Here is a 21,963-nt window from a genome sequence, read left to right as displayed (position 1 = left end):
AGGACATGTGTAATGAGCCTCAGTGCAAAGAATCTATTAGTCTGTGATCTGCCCCTACCTGGGGTACAGATTGTGTGTGGGTTCCCTTTGTTCCCTTCCAGCTCCGGGTTCTGGAGATGTTCCTCAAAACTGTTCTTGGCCTCTCTCCTCAAATTTCTCTGTGGAAAAGAGCAAGATTCAGTTTAAATGAATCATTGTTCTTTAAAAGAGAGACAAAAGCTGATAAAGTCAGGGGACGACCTATTTCTGAAGCAGACAACCGAGAAGTTTATGGCTTTTTGTTCTTTGGGCTTAACCAGTTTTTCTTCTTGGAACATGTTTTATCGAACTTGACCAGTCACCCCAGCAGTGTATTACTGATGTCTTCTTGGCTATAGATCAAAGTTTCTGATGCAGCAGCAGGGACAGTGGGAAAGCAGGAGGCAGGAGAAAGCATTTCTGATGAATTTTGGAGTCAGACTCTAATAGAAAAGTAGAAAAAGGATAGGGATAATTAATTTCTGAAAGAATTGTAAATGACCAATACATGGCGGGTGTGTGGGGGGGGAAGTCTCGTTTTCCTAATAATGAAATAAATGCAAATAAAAATAACAATGCTATTGTTGACCCCTGTCATTTTGTCAGAAATAGAAATAGTTGGTTGAATTTGGTATGTCTGTGAGAGTGAAGAAATGGGCATACGCATGCATCTACCAGTAGCTTTCATAGGTTTAAAAGCTGAAAGAGCCCAAATTCCATACCTTTTGGAGGACAGCTGAGTGATGTGTACTGCAATGTGAAGTGAAAATGTAAAAAGAAAACATACTTCCTTTCTTTGTCCAGCAATTCTCAGTTGAGGACTGACTTAGGGGGATAACTCCATGAATGTAACAATAGGTGTGCAAAAGCATATTTATAAGGAAAAGTAGAAATAACTTCAATGTTCATTAGTAGGGGACTGGTAAAATCAATTATAGTAAAAGTCTTCTGGAAAATCTTATGTAGTCAATAAAAATATTACACAGCTTTCCATATGATGTGGAAAATTGTTTAGTGATACAAAGCAGGTTATGAAACACAGTAATTAGATTATATGAAATTATAGTAACAGAAACGTGGTGGGGGGTTATCATTTAACCTTGACAGGTAGGACTTGAGGCTTTTAATTCTGCTTTCCAGCTCTACTTATCAATTCTGTGTCCTTAGGGAAATTTATTTAACCTTTTTTACTCGTGGTAAAAATGGGTATAATACCAACCTCTGAGAAGTTGTTGAGGGAATCAAGCAATAAGACACATGTCAAGCACCTGAGATGGGGTAAGAAACTACTTGGATTTTTTTATTCCATTTAGCATTTCTATTTTACTTTCACTATATGAGTACAAACAGATGTGTTCCTCTGCCTGCGATTCAAAGTGAGAAAGCTAAGTGGGCTTTGAACAGCTTTCATTGGTTTAAATGCAGGAAGAACCCTCGTTCCAAATCTCTGGAATGGTATTTTCCTAGGGCTGCAGTCTGTCAGGAAAAGGCCCCTATTGAGTCATTGTTTTCTGAAGCCAGGAGAAGGAATGATGCTGTTGGACAGCCTAAAATAATATTTCATTCTTGTCATCCTTATGCAGTTTAAGACCAAGTGATTTTGGATAGATCTGGTTTCCCTCCTGGTTTTGGAAGAACAAAGCTTTTGTTATTAATGCTCTTAAACAACGGAGCTTTGTCCTATCCTTGGGAGTGTGCAAACTAAACAGAAGATTTCCTGAAGGACCGTCTTATTTATTATGAGGAGTGATTCCAAGTGTAAATAGACACAGTTAGTCTCCAGCCACCTGTGGAGGGCCCACATGGACAGCAGAGGAAAAGAGCCAAGACTCACAGAACACACCAGCCAATCAGGTTTGAGATTCACTTTTATATTGTGCTCAAGTTGGTGGACTCAGCCATGTCAGAACTCCTGTTTACTTGGGGCCTGCTTTGTCCTTCAAGACAAATAACCTTGTGTTCCTTCTGTGTCTGACACAGAAAAATGAAAGTACTGGTATTTTGACCGTTTTAACTTAGGGGACTTCCGGTCTATAGACAATTGCCTCAGATTCTCTTATGGTATCTTTTTAGAGCTATTGATTCTGCCACATGTGGTGAGGGGGGTGGTAACTGGGGCTCAAGAGGTCTCATCAATGACTGATGAATCATTAGAAGGATGCACATTAGGCCATTTTTGTTTCAATTTCTCTTTCCTTGTGTGAAACCAGCCCTGGCTTGCTATTGCACTGCCATGCCCCTGCACAAATTTCGTTTAGCAAAGGTCAAGTCCAAGTTGAGTATGTAATGTTGGGATCAATTATGATTATTAATAATTATAGGTAGTGAGTGTTGAGCTCTTGCAGTGTGCCAGGCTTTGTGTTAAGAGGTTTGCATGCACTATCTTCATGTTTCTTAATGAGGAATCCATAAACACCCGGCTTTGCAAGCAGGTGCAAGCATCAAGTGTGCCACTAAAAATGCAGATTTCTACGTCATGCTAGACTTACAGGATGAGCATCTTGTGGTGGGAGTCAGGGTCTGCATGTTGAACTAACACCTATAATTCTGATAAGCATGAAATTCAAGAGCCACTGTATTATTTTTTAATGCACATGGGACACAAGCAGGATCTGCTCTCCTTCCACTCCTCTGATGTCTGTGTTTAAGTTCTTAGGGCGCACAAAAAAAAAAAAGAAAGAAACCCTATGGGCTGTGAGACTTGGAGCAGTCTATGCCTCTTTTAGTAGCTGGTGATCACAAAAGTGTCTCCATAGCCAAACTGCTTTTCAGCCACCAATTATTTACCTCTCTTGGAGGAGGGTCTCCCACTCTGAGTGGAGGTCCTGCAACATGGACCAGGCCTGTATTTGTAGGGCTGACCTGTTCTTGAGAGGGCCTGCGTGATTCCCAGGGCCCAGAAAGCCCTGCCTGCCTTCTGTATGTCTTTACTTCATGCTCCAAGGGGCCTGAAATGTTCCGTGTGGTTGTTTCTTGGTTCTCAGCTTTATTTCCAGAGATCCCTTATTAAAACAAAGTGCCACTTGAAAGATAACAGAAACATTTAATCACACTGGCACAGGCTGTTTTAATCTGGCTGCTCTGGGGACGGCACACCAAACAATTATTTTTTTAATGGAAGCGGAGGACAGGCTCCTTTGTGGGCCTCTTTGGTGGAGGAAGCTGGGGATGTTAGGAAAATATTTTTGGGGGACAGGGGGAGGAGGGAAGAGAGGTGAAGTAGGAGAGGGCCTAAAAACATACCAGACCTGTGTTATGACCTTGAAGATTACCCTCCAGCACACGTGTTCTAAATTCTGTAGCCCCTCCCATTCTACTTTGCTGAACGTCCATCCAGTGGCAAGTGACTGTCCCTTGAGTCACAGGCCTGGACTGCAGGGATGCCACAAATGAGAAGGCCTCAGGGCACAAGTGATACTATAGCTGAACCAGCATAGGGGAAAGGGGGAAGTGATTCCCACCCCCCCATCTGAGCCCTCCTCCCCTTTGTAGCCCTCAGCCAGGAGCAGCTGATTAGAATTGAGGCTTAGCTCACTCAACTACCTGCCAGCCTCCATAAAAACTTTCACATGTGCAATCATTTCTAGCAACCCTGGTGGGTTTCCTTGAGTTCCTTTATCAACTTGTTGAGAAAGACCAGAGATGATTCTCTAACTTCAGCAAAGAGTTTGTGGGTGGGTCTGTTAAGCCTTAATACTTGATTTTGTTTTGGATCTTGCATAAAGTGCCCCAAATTTCATTTTTAAAACATTTTTTTTTTGCTAAACTAAAAATGTTTCCCAGTTTTCCCACGGCTTATTGATCCTTTGGTGCCAATTCATGTTATAAATGGTACTGATTGATTTCCTCAGAAGACCGTTACCACCTTCCATGGACAGGAGGTAGGTAGGCAGAGGCTCCCTGGGAGGGAGTTGAGGGTACTGAGAAAGGGCAGACAGATGGAGGCCTCTGCAGCAGCACAGCTGGGTGAGACAATATGTGCTTCCTCAGAAACAGTAGCAGTTAGTTGCGGTTATGTGACAGCGAGGAGGGATAAGGGGCAAGACAGCTCATGAGTGAATGAATGAATGAATGAATCATGAGGGTAGAAGTACACAGTCCTTCCCTAGTTTGGCTCTTCCCTCACCAAGCATGTTCTTTTTCTCCTCTGCACCCTCCTCCTCCTCCTCCTTCTTCTTTAATGTTTGTTTATTTTGAGAGAGGGCAAGAGAGCATGAGCAGGGGAGGCTCAGAGAGAGAGAGGGAGACAGACAATTCCAAGCAGGTTCCACACTATCAGCACAGAGCCTGCTGAGGGGCTCGAACTCAAGAAATGTGAGATCATAATCTGAGCTGAAATCAAGAGTCAGACGCTTAACTGACTGAGCCACCCAGGCACCCCTCCTCTGTACCTTCTTAATGAGCCTGTTGGAATCACAGTTAATTTCCTCCTCCTCTGAGAAATGTCCCATCACATGGAGGAAAGGAGATAATTAGCTTCAATGTTGTCTCATATTTAAGCCGAGAAGTCAGCCTGAACTCTAGACATGGTTCATGTAGTTGGATAATCAGCACAGATGTTCATGATAGGTAACTTGGTTTTTTCCTTCTTTCATATCTTTTCTCATTAGGGTACCATGACTGAAGATTAATGGCTTCCATCATTTTTTTGCCTTCATGCGGGAATCTTTAAACTAGCCTGAACTTTGTACCAACTATCACATGAATCATGTCTGCTACAATTACTCTTTCTATGTCATTATCTAGGTTAGCGTCCTGGTGTGACAACTGAATGCAGGGCAGGGTTAAAAGTGTCAAGTGAGAACTAGACAGAACATTGACAATTAACAGTGACTGACATATCTCCCTGAGCTGTTACCTCAGAGGTTTTAAGACAAAATGAGCTATATGATGTTGTAGATATATTTCAGTGTACCTAGGTGTTTAGTAATTTATCTCCATATTGGAGATTCTGTATGCTTATTGCAATTAGCTTAATACTAATAATGACACTTTTAATGAACACTCGCCATGTAATAGTCTTCGTCCTCAGCATGCATTGTTTGTTCAATCCTAATTCCAGCCCTAGGGGGTAGTAACTATGTGTGGTACCATTTTACAGATAAGGAAACTGAGGCATACAGCTATTAGGTAACCTTCCCAGGGTCCACAGTTAGGAGTCAGAAGTGATATTTGAACACAAGTGGCCTGGCTCACGGTTTGTGTGTTCAACTTCCATGCTGCAATACTTACACTTTAGCTTGAAATGAAGAGGTGGTTTTAGTATCAAATGTTAGGAATGCACATTTTTCCCTCGCTAAATGTAAGTAATTGCCAGTTTTTGTGTATGTAGTGTAATGTGGAGTTTGATAAACTTTGACCAACAGTGAGGTCTTTGACCAACAATGAGGTCAAAGAAAAATTGGCCCTTTGGAGATCTCGTTCCCTGGAAAACGAGTTTTGACTATGGATTGAGTGCAAAGATTGTTGGCTTATGTTGATTTTAAGTGTAATATGTTTTTAGTATCTTGTTCCATGTATTATTAGTATGTATCTGTTCATTGATGTTCTAAGGAGAGGATGAATTGAAAAAACCCCGAAAATGTAGCCTCCATTACTTTAGTTGGTTAGAGTTCCTGTCTTCGCAAACGACAACAACAATAAAAGCCACTAACCAAAAATTCCCGTGTGCCAAGAGCAAATTTGAATTTGAGATGAATATGCCCAGATGAAGTATTATGTTATCTGAATCAAGAACGTGAGCTTCATCCCTCTGATAACTATGGACTTAAATTTCTAGTAGCCATGCCTTTTTATTTAAGTGTAGTTATTTTTGCTTTGTTAAAGCAAGACAAGTCTTTTGCTGACACTTTATCTTTTTTTCTTTTGAGAGAGGGGCGGGGGGGGGTAGAGAGCGAGGCCACAGATGGGGTAGAGGAGCACAGAGAAAGAGAGAGAGAGAGAGAGAGAGAGAGAGAGAGAGAGAATGAAACTTAAGGAGGCTCAGTGCTTAGTACAGAGCCCGACATGGTACTCGATCTCATGACTGTGAGATCATGAGCTGAAATCAAGAGTCACACACTGAACTGACTGAGCCACCCAAGTGTCTGTAAGCAACTGTTTCTCTTTCAGTTTACAACATAAGACACCAGCTTTTAGTGTCAGTGTTTGAAGTGTTAGCAGTTGCCTCTCAGCACACTGGTCCCAAGATCTCTGGTATCTTCAGGTGGAGTCTAGCACTGTGAAAATCATGGAGCTTTTAATTCACATTAGCTGGAGTGGGTTAATACACTGTCAGTCTCTGCTGGTTTGACACATAATGTGGTGGGTCTGAGCGTTTCTTATGGTTATCTCATGAGTGAGTCGTTTGGTTATGTAAACGACAGGGCCAGACAAATTAGATTATGGGGCTAGAAATCTTTCTTGGTCCAAGGGACACTTCTTGGTCAACTGTAGTTGTTCTGATATTTGAGATTTCCTGACAGTTGTTGGTTCAGAAATGATTTGCATTCCTGAACTAGTTTTCTTTTATCCAGATCTTCTTAATTCTTCTGTATGAAGTTGAGATCAAGAAAATGAGTAAGAACTGAATTGAGCTGTTGGGGTGACTCTTGAATACCGTGAACTTCTTAGTGCCAAATGAGATAGCCAACACTAACTGACAGTGATGACAGAAGACAGTGTCCCTAGCCAGAACCTGCTGACATAAATCCTGGTGAGCTGAGAATGATGGTTGCTAGAAGCAAGACTCTAACATATCTCACTAAAATTTGAGGCAAAAGAAGATGATAGTATTGGTATGTATATTTTTCACTTTCCTCCACCATGGCATTATTTTCAATAGGGCAAAGAAACAAATGTAAACTGCATAATCCACTCAAGTTTGATCATGCTGAACCATGACCTTCTTTGTTACAGTGTAAGGGTTTCCTGTCTGTGTGACGGTCCCAAGTAGTAAGTATCTAAATCTTCCCAACATTGCCAAGTAGAAGTAACATGTCTCAGGCTGTCACAATTTTTAAAGTTCTGGGAGTGGATGACAACAATGGTCTTAAAGAAATCTCTCATCGTGAATATGTTTTGAGTTGAAAGTTACCTACTAACAGATGAACAGCTTGAAATTGAGTCCAGCAAAACCCTTAGTGTTTGTAAGGGTCAAGGGGCCAGGGATCAACCTGTAGCTTGGCTACTACATGTTGACGTAGAGAATGTACAGAAGCTGTGAAAGCTTCTAACTCAGAGATGCTGGATGCTTGCTGGCCATTGTCTTGGGTGGTAAGATAGTTGTGTACAAAACTGTTGGATGTGAAGTCTCCCTGTAGGAAATTTTGGGACAAATACACATAAACTGACTTAAATGTCTCAGTTGAGAGTATTCTTGGCCTTGGCTATTGACAAATGGAGATTTGGACATAGGAGTTGAAGGGGATTTTAATGGAATTTTATTAAGGGAATAGGAAACTATTTTAGACTAGAGTATCCATGTTATCTGGGAGTAAAGGGAACAACATTTAGGAAACCCACTTCCTTAGAAGTTTTGCTTCTCACGTAGTCCTCATAGGTAGCAGCACTGCCAAATAAAGAAAAGTTTAATTAAAAAAATTGTGCAAAGGAAAAATATTCTTCCCTGGCTGGTCACAAATTAGACAATTCAAAAAAAAAAAAAAAAAAGCCTGGGGTAGGGGGATGGGGGGGTAGTGGGGTGGCCAATAGATGACTTTTTCTGCTATGTTTTTCATCTTGGTGTCAAAGCTCACATTGAATTCAGTCAATTACAGCAAACAAAAAAAAAAACCCACAGAAATGTCTCTTCTGTTACTGTTGGTTACATTAAATCACACAAAAAAGGAAGTCTCCCTTCACCACTTGTTCCTTTGGGAACACATAAAACTGACACGATTTGAATATTGTGAAGATTCCCTTTTCCCTTGGTAAGCAAAATGATTGATTTTGTTACTTAAAAGTGTACTACAAAGGTTTTGTGGTTTTGTTGTTGTTAATCTTACAGTGGGGAAAAATTGGTTGAAGACATACTATCTGCTGAAGATTTGGAAGGATTTGTCATTAGGTAAAGCATGTCAAGTATGTGAGGGTGTGGTATTTGGATTACGTGTAATGTCAAATTTTTTTTTTGTATTTTAGTTACTACTTTTACTTACAAATGTTTCCCACAGATCTTTTAATAACTACAAATTTAGAAGTTTGGAATAACATGTAGTTGCTATAACTAACACTTTGAAATCTAATAGGATCTCAGGAAAATATGGCCACGGGAACCACAGGGCCACGGGAACTCTGTCAACTCTGTCCAGTGCCAAACTCTGCCCCCGCAATCCCACCATAGTACATTCTGGTACCTTCTCTCGTGGTCTCAGTGCCAAGGGCCAGAGGAACTGAGCAATGACCTATCTTCCCAGTTTACTCTCTGAGCATAGTTATTTATTTTGAGATAGGAAAAGCATTTCATCATGCTCATGAAATGCATCTCCTGTCCTACCTGTCTCTGTACCCTTTATTCTTGTTTCTATGGGTGGGTGGGGGGAGGGGGGAAGGCTGCCCATCTGAAAAGGTACCTGTAAAACAGTTCTGAAAACATGATTTCCTTTCCTCCACAAATGATCATTTTGGTTTCAGGTGTGTTTCAGGTACATGAAACCTCCCCCTACTCCTACTTACTTAATAGCAAAGGACCATACAAAAGACAAGAGTGGAAGAAGGTAAAATGAAATTGAAGCACACCTAACTGCCCGAGTGACTTCATGTATATGATTTTGACTCAGCATTACTCCTCCTATATATAAAAAGATGAGAATTACCTCCGGCTTTGCTGCTGTAGTTGCCCTTGGACTTCCGGGGGTAGCTTGGTCCCTTAATGCAGGCACGGTTGGGATTGCCATGCCAGACAAGATCTTGCTCCAGATCTAGTCACATTCTTCCAGGTCATCTGTTCTCCTTCCCTCCGACAGCAAAGCTGTGATTTTTCTCTGGCCTTGCAGGGAAATGTGATTCCACATAAGCACATTATTGTGTGGAATATCTCATCTTTGTTGTTCTAGTGCAGTCCTTTCAGCTTTCCAGAGCCAGTTAGACTTGTTATGAGGAGCTAAGTGATTGGCTGGATCTGGGGCTCAGTTTCATAAATTATAGCCCCGTGCACTAGAAGCACGAGTCCTATAGTTGCTGTAGTTCAGAGGCCTGCCAGTTCCTGCTTTAACGCATATGTAGTCGTAACTGAGTTCTAACACGGCCTTGGATGTTTCTGTCCTAAATAGCTGACATTGCATCTTCAAGACTGTGTGAGTAATCCTGACTCTTTTTTTTTTTTAAACTCAGTAAATTAATTACATGCCCCGAGAGGGAGTGATTGTAATTAGAAAATACTGAATTAGCAGATGATTCATTTTCAAGGTGCTGTACTATATGTATCAAGTTCAGTGCAATTAATCTTAAAGCTTGTAAAACCCGGCACGGTTATTTGAGATTTTTGTCACGAGTCACAGTCAAGCTGCATTTTCAAGGAAGCTGTTCCGTGCATTTGCTAGCCCTGTTTGTTTTATGGGGTCAGTAAGTTGATAGAGGTCCAACATGAGCAGCTTAAAACGGGCTGCTGGTGTCAAAGCAATGGCTGAGAGAGCACTGGAGTCCGGCAAGTTTCAGGATTTCCTACCCCCACTGTCCAAAACTGTAAGGGAGCTGCAAATGATAGCAGTCCTTTTGGGACACAGGTACATGGCAGTTGGAGCAGTTAGAGAAAGGAGAAATGTACAATTACGGCAGTGCTACTTTTCTTCACTGTCCTCTGAAGCTGATTTAAGACATAATCTGTGAATAACTAGAACATTTTTATATGTATAGAAATGCTCCTCAGTGGTTCTGTTTATGTGGTAGAGAGCTGAATGAGAAATCACTAGCTTGTTTTCAAAAGCCTTAAAAGAAATACATTAAATACACACAGACATAAGCCTAACAGAATAAAGTATGCGGATTGGAATTTGTGGTTTTAGCGGATCAGGATCAAATTAGTCTAGAGAAGCTGCTGTTAGGACTGTATAGTTGCTGGGGGTGACTTCTGTTGCTGACAAGGTTTAAGACAAAGCTGGAGTGGATTAAAATGAGAAACTAGAAAACATCAGCATTATATTACCTTCTTTTTTTTTTTTTTTTTTTTAGCATTATATTACCTTCTATAGCATACACTGTAGGATGGAGTTAATACTGAGTATAGACTGGTGAGTGTAAGCAGTTTACTTTTTACTTTTAAATCATTATTGATTTTTCCCCAGCCTTTCATTAAAACAAAAGGCTTTTGCCTATGAAGTTAGAACTTAGAAATATTTTTTTCTTCCTTTCCAATAATTTTTATACTTTTTTGCAATACAGCACACAACTAGGTAATTTCTTATAATCTGACTTGTTTTCTAGTTTGCTTTCTGCCTAATTTTTCCCTCTTCAGACTTACAGATGCAAATGTATCTATTTGTCACATATGTAAACCTCAAGCATAAATCGTTTGAACAGTTTGGTAAAATTGTGGGTTCCTGTGGCGAATAAAAGCTTCTAACTGCTATAGCAATTATTTGCCGATTACTATAAAAATATTACTTATATACTCAAGAGCAGTTTATTTTTGGTTGTACCTGTATAAATGACTGACATGATAAGCTGGTAGGGGAGGAATATTAATTGTGTTTTTGCAAAATTTTATGTTTACATCACACTTGAAAATGCAAAGTTTTGTTAAAAATATTTTCACTTGCTGAAATGTGACTTCTTAGGTCACACCAGTGGATGAGGTTCATAAAAGGAAAGAAGAATCACCAACATAGGATTCTTTTCTGTATCAACCAAATGTATGTAAAATAGTTTTAAGTAAAAGCAGTTCCAATATATTCTTTGAGACACACATTTACATTATGAAGACAGGATATGCATTCCTTTATCAAAACAGAAGAGCGAGTTGATTTATTGAGTGTCAGTAGACACAGACGCTAATACTAATAGTTGATGTGCTCGTTGTTCTACATTCCTAACTGTGTTTAGTGGAAGAAAGTGGTGCACCTATAAAAGGAATGTGGTCTCATCCCTCAGGGTGGTTCCAGTCCCATCTAGACTAAGATGTGGGTGGGGGTGGAAGCTGATTTATCTAACCTGGCTTCTGACTTCCAAGCTGGCACCCCTTTCTTGTGGTAGGGTCCCTTCCACCTTTTCCTGCCTTCATTCTTTATACTAACTTGCTTGGGCTCTTACTTAGATGAATCAAATAAAAATGATTTAAGTTCATTATCAAACTTTTACAAGCTGCCCATGCAATTCAGAAGGTACCTAGAGCAGGTGTTTAGGGCTCAGGGAAATACTGCTGTATTGGGCTTCTGAGTGCCTCAGTTGGTTAGGTGTCCGACTTCTGTGCAGGTCATGATCTCGTTGTCCATGAGTTCGAGCCCCACATCCGGCTCTGAGCTGTCAGCACAGAGCCTGGAGCCTGCTTCCAATTCTGTGTCTCCCTCTCTCTCTGCCCCTCCCCCCACTTGCACACTCTCTCTGCAAATAATAAACATGAAAAAATTAAGATATTAAAAATAGAAACAGTGCTGTGTATACACTACAATTATTGACAACTTGCTTTGGTGCTTTGTAGAGGACTTTTATCTTTTTAGTTCTGCCATAAATGCCAGGGACACACCTCCTTCTTGAGAGAGGACAGGATATTAAGAAAAGCAAGAGTAGAGGGTTGCCAGGTGGCCACTGGATAGCAGTGAATAGGGCATTGTGAAAAAGGAACAGATCCTTTTACAGATAAGGATCTGTAAGACTGCATGTCTGCCATAGACAGATGGATTTGACAAAAGATGTATCCAAAAAGGAATGCATTACGTTATGATTTGCAAAGTGTTCATGAATACGCATTGGCACTTGGAAAGTATTAACACTACCTACTAAAGCAATGACATAAATCCAAATTGGAAAAAAAAAATTTATTGATTGAATTAGATTTTCCAGCGTTAGCTGATGAATTTTGCCTTTGGAAAGACTTGATCTTCTCTAAGACATTTTTTTTCTGGTTGTATATATAGCACTAATCTTACTGCTTAATTTTGCTCAAGAATTTAATTTTTCCTCGTTGGCATTTTCAAAAGAGTTGCTGTTCCACCTTGAGTATGTTTTAAAGGAAGCAGAGCAAAACAAATGAGGCACCTCCCCCAGACCACCCCATTGCATGTGGTACATCACAAAGAGTTAAACACCTTAGATTTGTGTACTACTCTGTGGAACGCAACACTACCCATTGGTAGAGGAGGAGATTTAATTTAATTTAAAAGCAATTATTCCAATGATATAATGTGTGCTGGTGATGTAATTTCCCATTTTATTGATCGCTAGCAAGATTGCGTCCCTCCAAGTTCAAGAGGTAGAATGGCTTAGTGAAATAATCTTGCAGTCAGTGAGCTCATGCTCAGGTCATTAAATTTTTCTAAGCCTCAGTCTCTACGTCTGTAAAAGGGAAATGATGACGTATGTTCTGGTATTTTACTGTGCTGGTGAGTATCAGCAGCACAATGAGAAAGTGTTTCTCAAAGAATGTTTTAATTCTTTGTATATTGTAATGTATCATACAACTACACTCTGATAGTATGGCAGATGCTCACGACACTAGTTCCTCTATTTTAAGAGCATGTTCTCAATATTGGATAAATACTTAAAATTTTTTTTAAATGTTTTTTTTTGAGAGTGAGAGCGAGAGTGAGAGCGAGAGAGGAGGGGGAGAGGTAGAGAATAAGCAGGGCAGGGGCGCAGAGAGAGAGAGACAGAATCCAAAGCAGCCTCCAGCTCTCAGCTGTCAGCACAGAGCCCGATGCAGTGCTTGAACCCATGAACTGTGAGATCATGACCTGAGCCGACATTGGACACTTAGCTGACTGAGCCACCCAGGTGCCCCCAAGAAGTACTTCTTAAAGCGAAGGAAGTCTTTGTTGTTTAATATTGAAACGTTACAAAGGCTTTTAGAACCTCAGTCCTTATCTGTCAGTTACTTGAGTGTTAAAAATACCATTTGGTTTACTGTGACAGGTAAACGTGATATTGTATGTGAGAACATAATGAGTAAACTTCTAAGTGTCATATGAATGTCGCTTAAGATAACTGTTACTATCAGCCTATTAAAGTATAAATCAGTTTTTAAGAAAGAAAATATCACATGCATTTCTTACTGACTTGTTTGATTTCTTTTCTAAACTGTGTCTGCTTCCCTCAGGCAGGATGGGTTTTCTTGTTGTTTAAGCTTGTGTGGTGATTTTCCTTCCATTTAGATATAGAACCACACCAGGACTGAGATCAGCGTTCCTTCACCGGATACATTTAGAATTGCTAATGATGAAGTTTGAGAGGATGTAGTTTCCTCACAGGAAAAAGTGAGTTAGGAAATTCAGTCAAAATTCTTGGACTTTTTATTCCTGTCTTGACTTGCTTTATTAAATTGAAGTAATGGAATACTTGTGGAGGTTTTAAACTGTTGCTGCTCCCAGGAATAAAATTAATGGTCTAAATGACTTTCTGAATAGTCACTAGTTTCGAATTCCAAATTTGTCAGTAGTTCTACTTGGCCATATCATCATCATTTTGGGATATTGGCCACAGTCATGTCCTATGCTTGAGCTGCTTGAGCTTACTTTTAGGATGCATTTAATTATTTCCCAGCAGTAATATCTGTTAGATGGAAGCACTTCTGCCTTGACAACCTTTTTTTCCTCTTTAGATGAAATTGAACAGGAAGCACAATAAGCAAAATGAATATGAATAGAATGGAGCCTCTCCCGCCTTTATCCCATGCACCCTACCTAACATAAGGTACATAAGGGGACTTCCTAGAAATGAATGAATTTCATTTGTAGTATAGAATGGAAAACTGTTAGTTGGAGACATTAATCTGACTTTCTTGTGCCTTTGGTGATGGGGTAAGAGCCCTCTTTACTAACTTAATGAAAGAATTTTTTTAACTTCTTTTATTCCCTCAACTTTATTGAGATACAGGTGATATACAACACTGTAAGTTTCGGCTGTAGAGCATGTTGATTTGTTACACTTAAGGGTTGTAAAGTGATTGCTGTCATAGTATTAGCTAACCCTTGCATCATGTGACATAATTACTATTTTATTGTAGTGAGAATACTTAAGATTTATTCTCATGGCAAATTTCAAGTATGTAATACAGTATTACTAACCATAATCACTATGGTATATTTTAGATCCCTGCAACTTATTCATGTTCTAACTGGAAATTTATACTCTTGGACCAATATCTTCCCTTTTCCCCCACCCCCTGGCCCATAGCAAACACTATTCTGCTCTATTTCCGTGAGTTCAGCATTTGTGGCTTTCACACGTAAGTGGAAACCTACAGTATTTGTCTTTTCTCTGTTTGCCTTACGTTGCTTAGCATAATGCCGTCAAGTTTCATTTATGTTGTCACAAATGACAAGATTTCCTTCTTTTTTGTAGATGAATAATATTCCAGTATATGTTTATATTTCGCATTCTTAACCCATTCATCAAGGACACTTAGGTTGTTTCCATGTCTTAGCTATTATGAATAATGATGCAATCAACATGGGAGCACAGATAATTCTTCAACATCCTGTTTGTATTCTCTTTGGGGATATACCCAGAAGTGGAGGTGCAGGATCATATGGTAGCTCTATTTTTACCTTTTTGGGGGGAACGTCTATAATGCTTTTCATGGTAGCTGTACCAGTTTAGTAAAATGGATCTTGATGGGTGCATTCCTCTCATTCAAGTGGTGTTCTTGGGGCCCTGCTCTTATTACATCATTACCACCAACCAGGCCCTTGTGTGGTGGCAGAGGGGAAGATGCCCCAAGGATTGTTCACATTGTTGTGGCCAGAGGTGGGTCACATAGCCTCACCTAGATACAGCATGCAGTCCTATTTCTGTCTGCAGAAAACAGAAAGTTGCTTTGGTGACCAGCCAACGAATTTATACCTTTTTTTTTTTTTTTTTGCTTCTTTCCTTTTTATTCCATTTCTGTTTCTTTTCTTTCTGTTCTCTAGTATGTCCACATAGAATCTAGGCCTTGTAACCATGAACCAAAGTTTAAATTAAAAAAATACAATCTTTATCATCTAGAAGAAATTAGGAATATAACTTTACTTTTATTTTTTAAATTTATTTTTATTTTTTTAATTAACAATTTAATGTTTACTTTTGAGAGAGACCGAGTATGAGCAGGGGAGCGGGAGGAGCACAGAGAGAGGGAGACACAGAATCTGAAGCAGGCTCCAGGCTCTGAGCCGTCATGACCTGAGCCAAAGCTGCCTTTGGCTTAACTGACAGAGCCACCCAGGCCCCCCACCCCCTGCCCCCTACTTTTAAATTCTTAATCTCTTCTGTTCACAACTTCTCAAGACTACTAAAACATAATTTTATGAAAATTATGATTATAAAGATTATTATTGATTTAATCTTTATATCCTATTGTGAAATAAGGGGTAATGGGATGTTTTTCTTAATACATCTAGCCCGTCCTCTTCTGTGTTAGGTATTTGAGTCTCTCACTTGGTAGTTTCAGAAAAGCCTGTGAAGAAAATGAGTAACTGGGAACAGAAAATGATCGAAACTTAGTCACTCTTTCCAGTTCCTTGAGTATTTTGTAAGTTGTGCAATGAGTATTAACTTATCATTGGACAAAAGTGCTCACCTACATATAAAAAGTATGTAGCTTTTGGAGAACAATTTGTTGCATGGAGTGAGCAAATGTTGCAAATAATGTAAGTGTGGTTTGTAGATTGTTTTCCAGAAGCTGAAAGATTTGTCTCCACTCCGAGGTCCTAGAAATTAGCAAAAATGTTAATGGCACAAATGAAAAAGACTGCAGATGTCCATTTAGTAACCAAAAATATTTTTCAGGTCATTGCTATTGAAAACAATCTCTCCATAAACTTTCAATTTTCTTTTAATAAAACATCATAAGCCAGTTTTAGTCCTTTACTCTGGATACATTAGGGATGAATATTTTTGTTGGGTGATAAGCCAATATTAACCTCAGTTATTAACAACAAAATGCCTTTTTTCCATATAAGCCAAATTTACAATTGAGCTATTTAAGAAATAAAGACAACAAATATCTCTTTTAATCTTCACATCCTGATCTAAGAAATAGAAGGACTAAATTATTTTACATACTCATATTTATCTGATGAAACTAGGAGTTCTTAAAAAGAATTTTCTCATAACACCATTTACTTGTTTATTGGTCTGGCTCATTCCAAAAACAATCTTCAGTGCAACATTGAAAGAGAACAAAATCTCAATCTAAGGTCTAAAAGCTCTCTCTTTTTTTTAAGTGTATTTATTTTGAGAGAGAGAAAGTGTGAGCAGGGAAAGGGCAGAGAGAGAATCCCAAATAGGCTCTGAACAGTCAGCATGGAGCCCAATGTGGGGCTCGAACTCATGAACCCAGAGATCATGACCTCAGCTGAAGTTAAACGCTGAACCGACTGAGCCACCCAGGTGCCCCTCTTTTTATTTTGGTGGAACTGAACAAAAATAATAGACTCTTATTAGTTTTTACCCCGAGGCATTGAAAACCATTGACATGTCTCAAATGTTAGATTCTGAAAATTATATTACATTTGGTAGAGATTTTACATGTATCTTATCATGTTCATGGTCTTTGTAATAAGGCACCCAATATAGTTATAAAGTAATGCCTTGGTAATGTGTAGTAACTGATAAAAAATCTGCCTGGGTTCAGATCTCCTCTCTGCCTCTTTGTAGCTGTGTTTATCTGTTTTCATCTCCCTGTACCTTATTTTCCTTATCTGAACAGTGGGGTAATAAAAGTATCGACCTGGTTGGGTTGTTGGGTACATTGAATAAATTAATATACCTAAAAGAGCTTGGAATGATGCATGACTCGTAGTAAGTGCTTTATAAATGTTTGTCTTCCCATGATTATCTGGGGGATTTGATTATTTCTTAAAATATACACTCTAGATAACTGGAGTTTATTCAGTCAGTTTCAAAATGCTAATAGCCAATTTTTTTTTTTAAATTTTTTTTTTTTCCAACGGTAATTTATTTTTGGGACAGAGAGAGACAGAGCATGAACGGGGGAGGGGGAGAGAGAGAGGGAGACACAGAATCGGAAACAGGCTCCAGGCTCTGAGCCATCAGCCCAGAGCCCGACGCGGGGCTCGAACTCCCGGACCGCGAGATCGTGACCTGGCTGAAGTCGGATGCTTAACCGACTGCGCCACCCAGGCACCCCGACTAATAGCCAATTTTGATGGGTTTTTCTAAATGGGTCCTTGATGTCTGTGTGTTTCTTCTGTCGTAAGATTAAATGGAATCTTTCCTCTAGCAATTCAGAATCATCATTATGAACATCAAAAAATGGAAGTTTGCTCTAAGTAAGTGATACTGAGTCAGGTGACATAGAAATGATGAAGATGACCGTAACGAGTTTAGGAAAAGTGTTTTACCCCTAAACTAGCTGGTCCAGGCTGCCCTGTTGTTTTTGTCTTCTGTCTGTTCTCAAGGCTTTTGGCCTTTCCTCTGTTAGCCTCTGTTAACACTCCTGCTTTGAAATTCCTGTTTCTCTTTTGCTGTAGATTATAAGCATTTATTTTTGAGAGAGACACAGAATGCAGGAGGGAGAGGGGCAGAGAGGGAGGGAGACACAGAATCTAAAACAGGATCCAGACTCTTAGCTCTCAGCAGAGAGCCCCACACAGAGCTCAGACTTAGGTACTGCAAGATCATGACCTGAGCTGAAGGATGTTTAACTGACTGAGTCACCCAGGGGCCTCGAAAATAGTACGGTTTTTGAGAAAAAGTGTATACAAAATGAGAAAACGAGCATTTGCTCAGGGTGTTAATTCTCCCCCTGAGAGTAATAAGAACATAAGTGCATTTTTTCCTTTTGGGAGAGGGTTATGTTTTAAGCAGAAATTCTTAAAGTATTTCCTGTGGGCCAAATCTGATTTTGTAAATAAAGTTTTATTGCAACACACACTCATTAGTTTATATATTGTTGCCTGCTGCTTTTGCACCACAAGTGCAGAGTTGGGTAGTTGCTGCAGAGACAGTATGGCTTGCAAAGACTGAACTATTTACTATATGGCCCTTTATAGAAAAAAGGTTGCTAAACCCTGTTTGGGAGCCTTACAGTTTTGGGCAGGGTCTAAATAAATGAGATGTTACTGTGTTTAGTAGTCTTTGCTAATTTGCATATTCAGTTACCTATAGCACTGCCTCTCCTAAATATATTGTGGATAAACAAGAATAATTGCACTAGCCTCTGTTGAATAAAGGATAAACAGCCCACAATAGCACATTGAGAAAATTAACAGGAGGTGATAATGTCACTGACAAGCAAAGTGGGATGGGAATCCTCACTTTGGTCTTTGTTGCTCTACTGTTACCAGTGCATAACATAATGTGAAATTACATAACCTTCTCTTGTGTTGTATAGAATATTCTAGAAATGTTTCTAGTTAGTAGCTGCTTTTGTTACACAATTGTCCAGTGAAAATGTAAATGCCTCTCTTGTCTCTTTTCCCACCTTTACTTAACTGTTCTTTATCTTTCATCTTACATTTATCTCTGGTCTTTATCTTTTCTGTAAAAAAAAAAAAAAGTTTTTGAAGTTTCCTACATTGTATTATTCTGGACTATCCTGCATGGGAAGGGACTCTGAACCTGACTTTGAATTCTAATTTAGTCACTTTATAGAAGAGATACCTCAGGAAGTCACATTGCCACCTCCAGTTTCAGTTTGCTTGCCTATAAAAGGGAGGCAAGAATCCATGCTTTGCTTACCAAATGCTATAAGCTGTTTGGATAGCCCCAAAATTCATGTGTTGAAATCCTCATGGCCAGTATTGGGATTTGGGGCCTTTTGGCAGTGTTTAAGTCATTATGCACAGCCCTAATGAATGGAGGTAATGCTCTGCATAAAAGAAGCCTCATAGAGCTCTACAGGCCCTGTTACCAATTGAGGATATAAAGAACAGTCTGCAACCTGGAAGAGGCCCCTCTCCTGGCCATTCTGGCACCCTGATCTTAGACTTCCACCTCCAGAACTGTAAGCAATAAATTTCTGTTGTGTATAAGGCTCCCAGTCTATGGTATTTTGTCTATAGTATTTTGGAACAAACTAAGACACTACAAAAGAGGAGCACATGAGACTAAGCTGGGAGAGGACTTAGTATTGTGTCTTTAATAATATTCTCAACGTGGCCTGGTTTATTCTCATACAAAGATGTGTATTTTTGTGGAACAGAACATAAAATGTATTCTGGATGAACTAAAACTTTGCCTGGGCTGGGTACAAGGCTGTGAGTGAGAAGGAGGTTGGGTGAGAAAAACCTCTTCAAACAGTGTGTGTGTTATTCGAGTGTCTGCTTTGTTACTTCTGTAACGTGATGGCTGATGATTTAGTGCAGACCTCTTGGGAAATATGCTGAGAGAAAAGAAAGATGGGTAACCTTGGAAGGGGGAAAAGGTAGTGCTTATGTCAGTATGAAAGTCTGACTAGAAGCAAATTATCATTGGTGCATTTTAGTTCTAGGTCTTGAAGTAGGTACATTTGGTACATGAACATGAAGGTGGTTAGCTTTTTAAAGATGAAAGAAGGAAGAGTTTCCTTTCTTGAAAACGGGCTCTAGTGAGAATCACAAGTCCCCCGTGACGAGGCCAAGGAAGGATTACTGAAGAATGAAGTGAACATATGTGGTTCCATTTTGTTTTTATTGGAGCCCACAAAGAAAAGCAGCAGTTTCCTGCGTATAACATATTTATACTTGTAAAAGATCCCCTTTTATAATTTAAGGGGATGCCAATAGTTCAGCTTGGAATTGCAATTACGTTGCATGTATTTCTTCATCATCTTGTTGTTTTTAAATGACTTAACAAACTTGAACCAGAAAATTAACACTTGTTTTTCCTAGGTAACTTGTTGTTTTGATTCTTTTGACTGTTGGAGACAATATTTTAAAATTGTGACCTTGACTTTAAACTTAGGGAGACCCCTGACAACCTCCACTTTTGACATCTTGGTTATTTGGAGGGGTAATTATCCAAGTTACATCGGTTAGCGATGGCTGTGTAACAAAGTACTCCAAAACATAGTGTCTTAAAATGGCAACCATTTATTATTTTCATGCGTCCTTGGTTAGCTGGGGGGAAATTCTGCTTATCTAATCTAGATTCTGATTATTTAGCTGGTCTTACTCATGCGCTAGTGGTTAGCTGGCCATCTGAGCTGTCCTTGATTGGGAAAACTCTGTACTACTCTACATGTCTTTCATCTGTGCCCCCATCCCTTCAGTAGACTAGTCTAAGCATGCTCTCAGTGTAGTCACTGGTATCCAAAAGTAGGCCAACTCATTTGTGCAAGAGGCTGGGATGGCAACATATATGTGCTTTTCACCACTCTGTGTCATATTTAATAATATCCCATTGGCCAAAGCAAGACCTGGTAGGACTCAAGAGTGAAGGAAAGTTATGAGTCAAACAGTATGGATACAGGGAGGGCGTGAATTGGGGCCTCAGTTTACCAGGTATTTGTTCTTTTCCCTCATTTTAGCAGGCCCTGCTTTGGCAGTTTTACTGTTCATTTGCACTTCAACAGACTAGGCCAAACCATACCTCCTTATCTCCATTCTGCCTAGTTATTCATCACATTTTTTTTGGAATAATAGCTTTTTAAAATTTAAATTTTTATTTAAATCAAAGTTAACATGTAGTGTAATAAATGGTTTTCTGAGTAGAGTTTAGTGATTGGTCACTTGCATATAATACACAGTGCTCATTACCACTTATATTTAAAGCTTGATGAAGGGATAGCTTGTCATTAAAGGCTAAACTAAAAATTTTACTTTATTTACTTATATAGTCCCCCTCCCATTTTTATTTTTTATACTTTAATATAATTTATTGTCAAATTGGCTTCCATACAACACCCAGTGCTCATCCCAACAAGTGCCCTCCTCAATGCCCATCACCCACTTTCCCCTCCTTTTTTATTTTTTTTTTTAATTTTTTTTAACGTTTATTTATTTTTGAGATAGAGACAGACCATGAACGGGGGAGGGTCAGAGAGAGGGAGACACAGAATCGGAAACAGGCTCCGGGCTCTGAGCTGTCAGCACAGAGCCCGACGTGGGGCTCGAACTCACGGACCGCGAGATCATGACGTGAGCCGAAGTCGGCCGCCTAACCGACTGAGCCACCCGGGCGCCCCTCCCCTCCCTTTTTAAAAGCCGTATTAAGCACCACAGATTTAAAAAAAAATTTTTTTAATGTTTATTTTTGAGGGAGACAGAGACAGAGCAGGGGTGTAGGGGAGGGGTAGAGAGAGAGGGAGACACAGAATCCCAAGCAGGCTCCAGGATCTGAGCTTGTCAGCATAGAGTCAGATGAGGGACTCTAACTTATGAACCGTGAGATCAAGACCTGAGCTGAAGTTGGACACTTAACTGACTGAGCCACCCAGGTGTCCCAAGCACCACAGATTCTTATATAATGATACTCTTTTTTTCTGGTTCTATCCACATCTATCCCTGAGCTGTATTCTCCAACTAATTTCTGTGTTTTGGGGCTAATGCTCAAGTAGCATTTGGAGGACCTTTGTGGGTGGATCTGTATGTTTTTAGTCTTCCTTTCACATGGTTTTGCTTTTGGACTTTCCTCTCTCCTAAACTCCAGGCTTGAATTTCTTGCTTTGTACTCTTCAAGTCCTACAGAAACGTCAAATGAACATGTTACAAAGAATACTCATCATCCAGCTGTTGTCATTCACTCGTGCCTTCAATCAACAAATATCTGTTGGATGTCTTCCACACTATTTCAGGCATTACTAATGGAGTAGTTGTACAATATTTGCAGAATGCAGGCCCTCCTGTAGTTTATAATCTAGTGGGGCTTGGCAGACAGCAAACAAATGCCTGA

General features: G+C 39.7%; 1 protein-coding gene across 1 annotated transcript in view; it reads left to right on the top strand.

Annotated features, from left to right (window-relative positions):
- Window positions 1-9,199: 9,199 nt before the first annotated feature.
- Window positions 9,200-21,963, top strand: part of PDE4D (phosphodiesterase 4D) — a 1,415,237-nt gene continuing 1,402,473 nt past the window's right edge. Inside the window, exon 1 of the mRNA XM_047855197.1 lies at window positions 9,200-9,293. The gene's annotated coding sequence lies outside the window, so the exon portion shown is untranslated. The remainder of the gene's footprint in view (window positions 9,294-21,963) is intronic.

This window comes from Prionailurus viverrinus, chromosome A1 (genome assembly GCF_022837055.1).
Source record: "Prionailurus viverrinus isolate Anna chromosome A1, UM_Priviv_1.0, whole genome shotgun sequence".
NCBI classification, from domain to species: Eukaryota; Metazoa; Chordata; class Mammalia; order Carnivora; family Felidae; genus Prionailurus; species Prionailurus viverrinus.
Note: the sequence above shows the minus strand (reverse complement) of the source record. Positions and strands in the feature narration are given on the sequence as shown.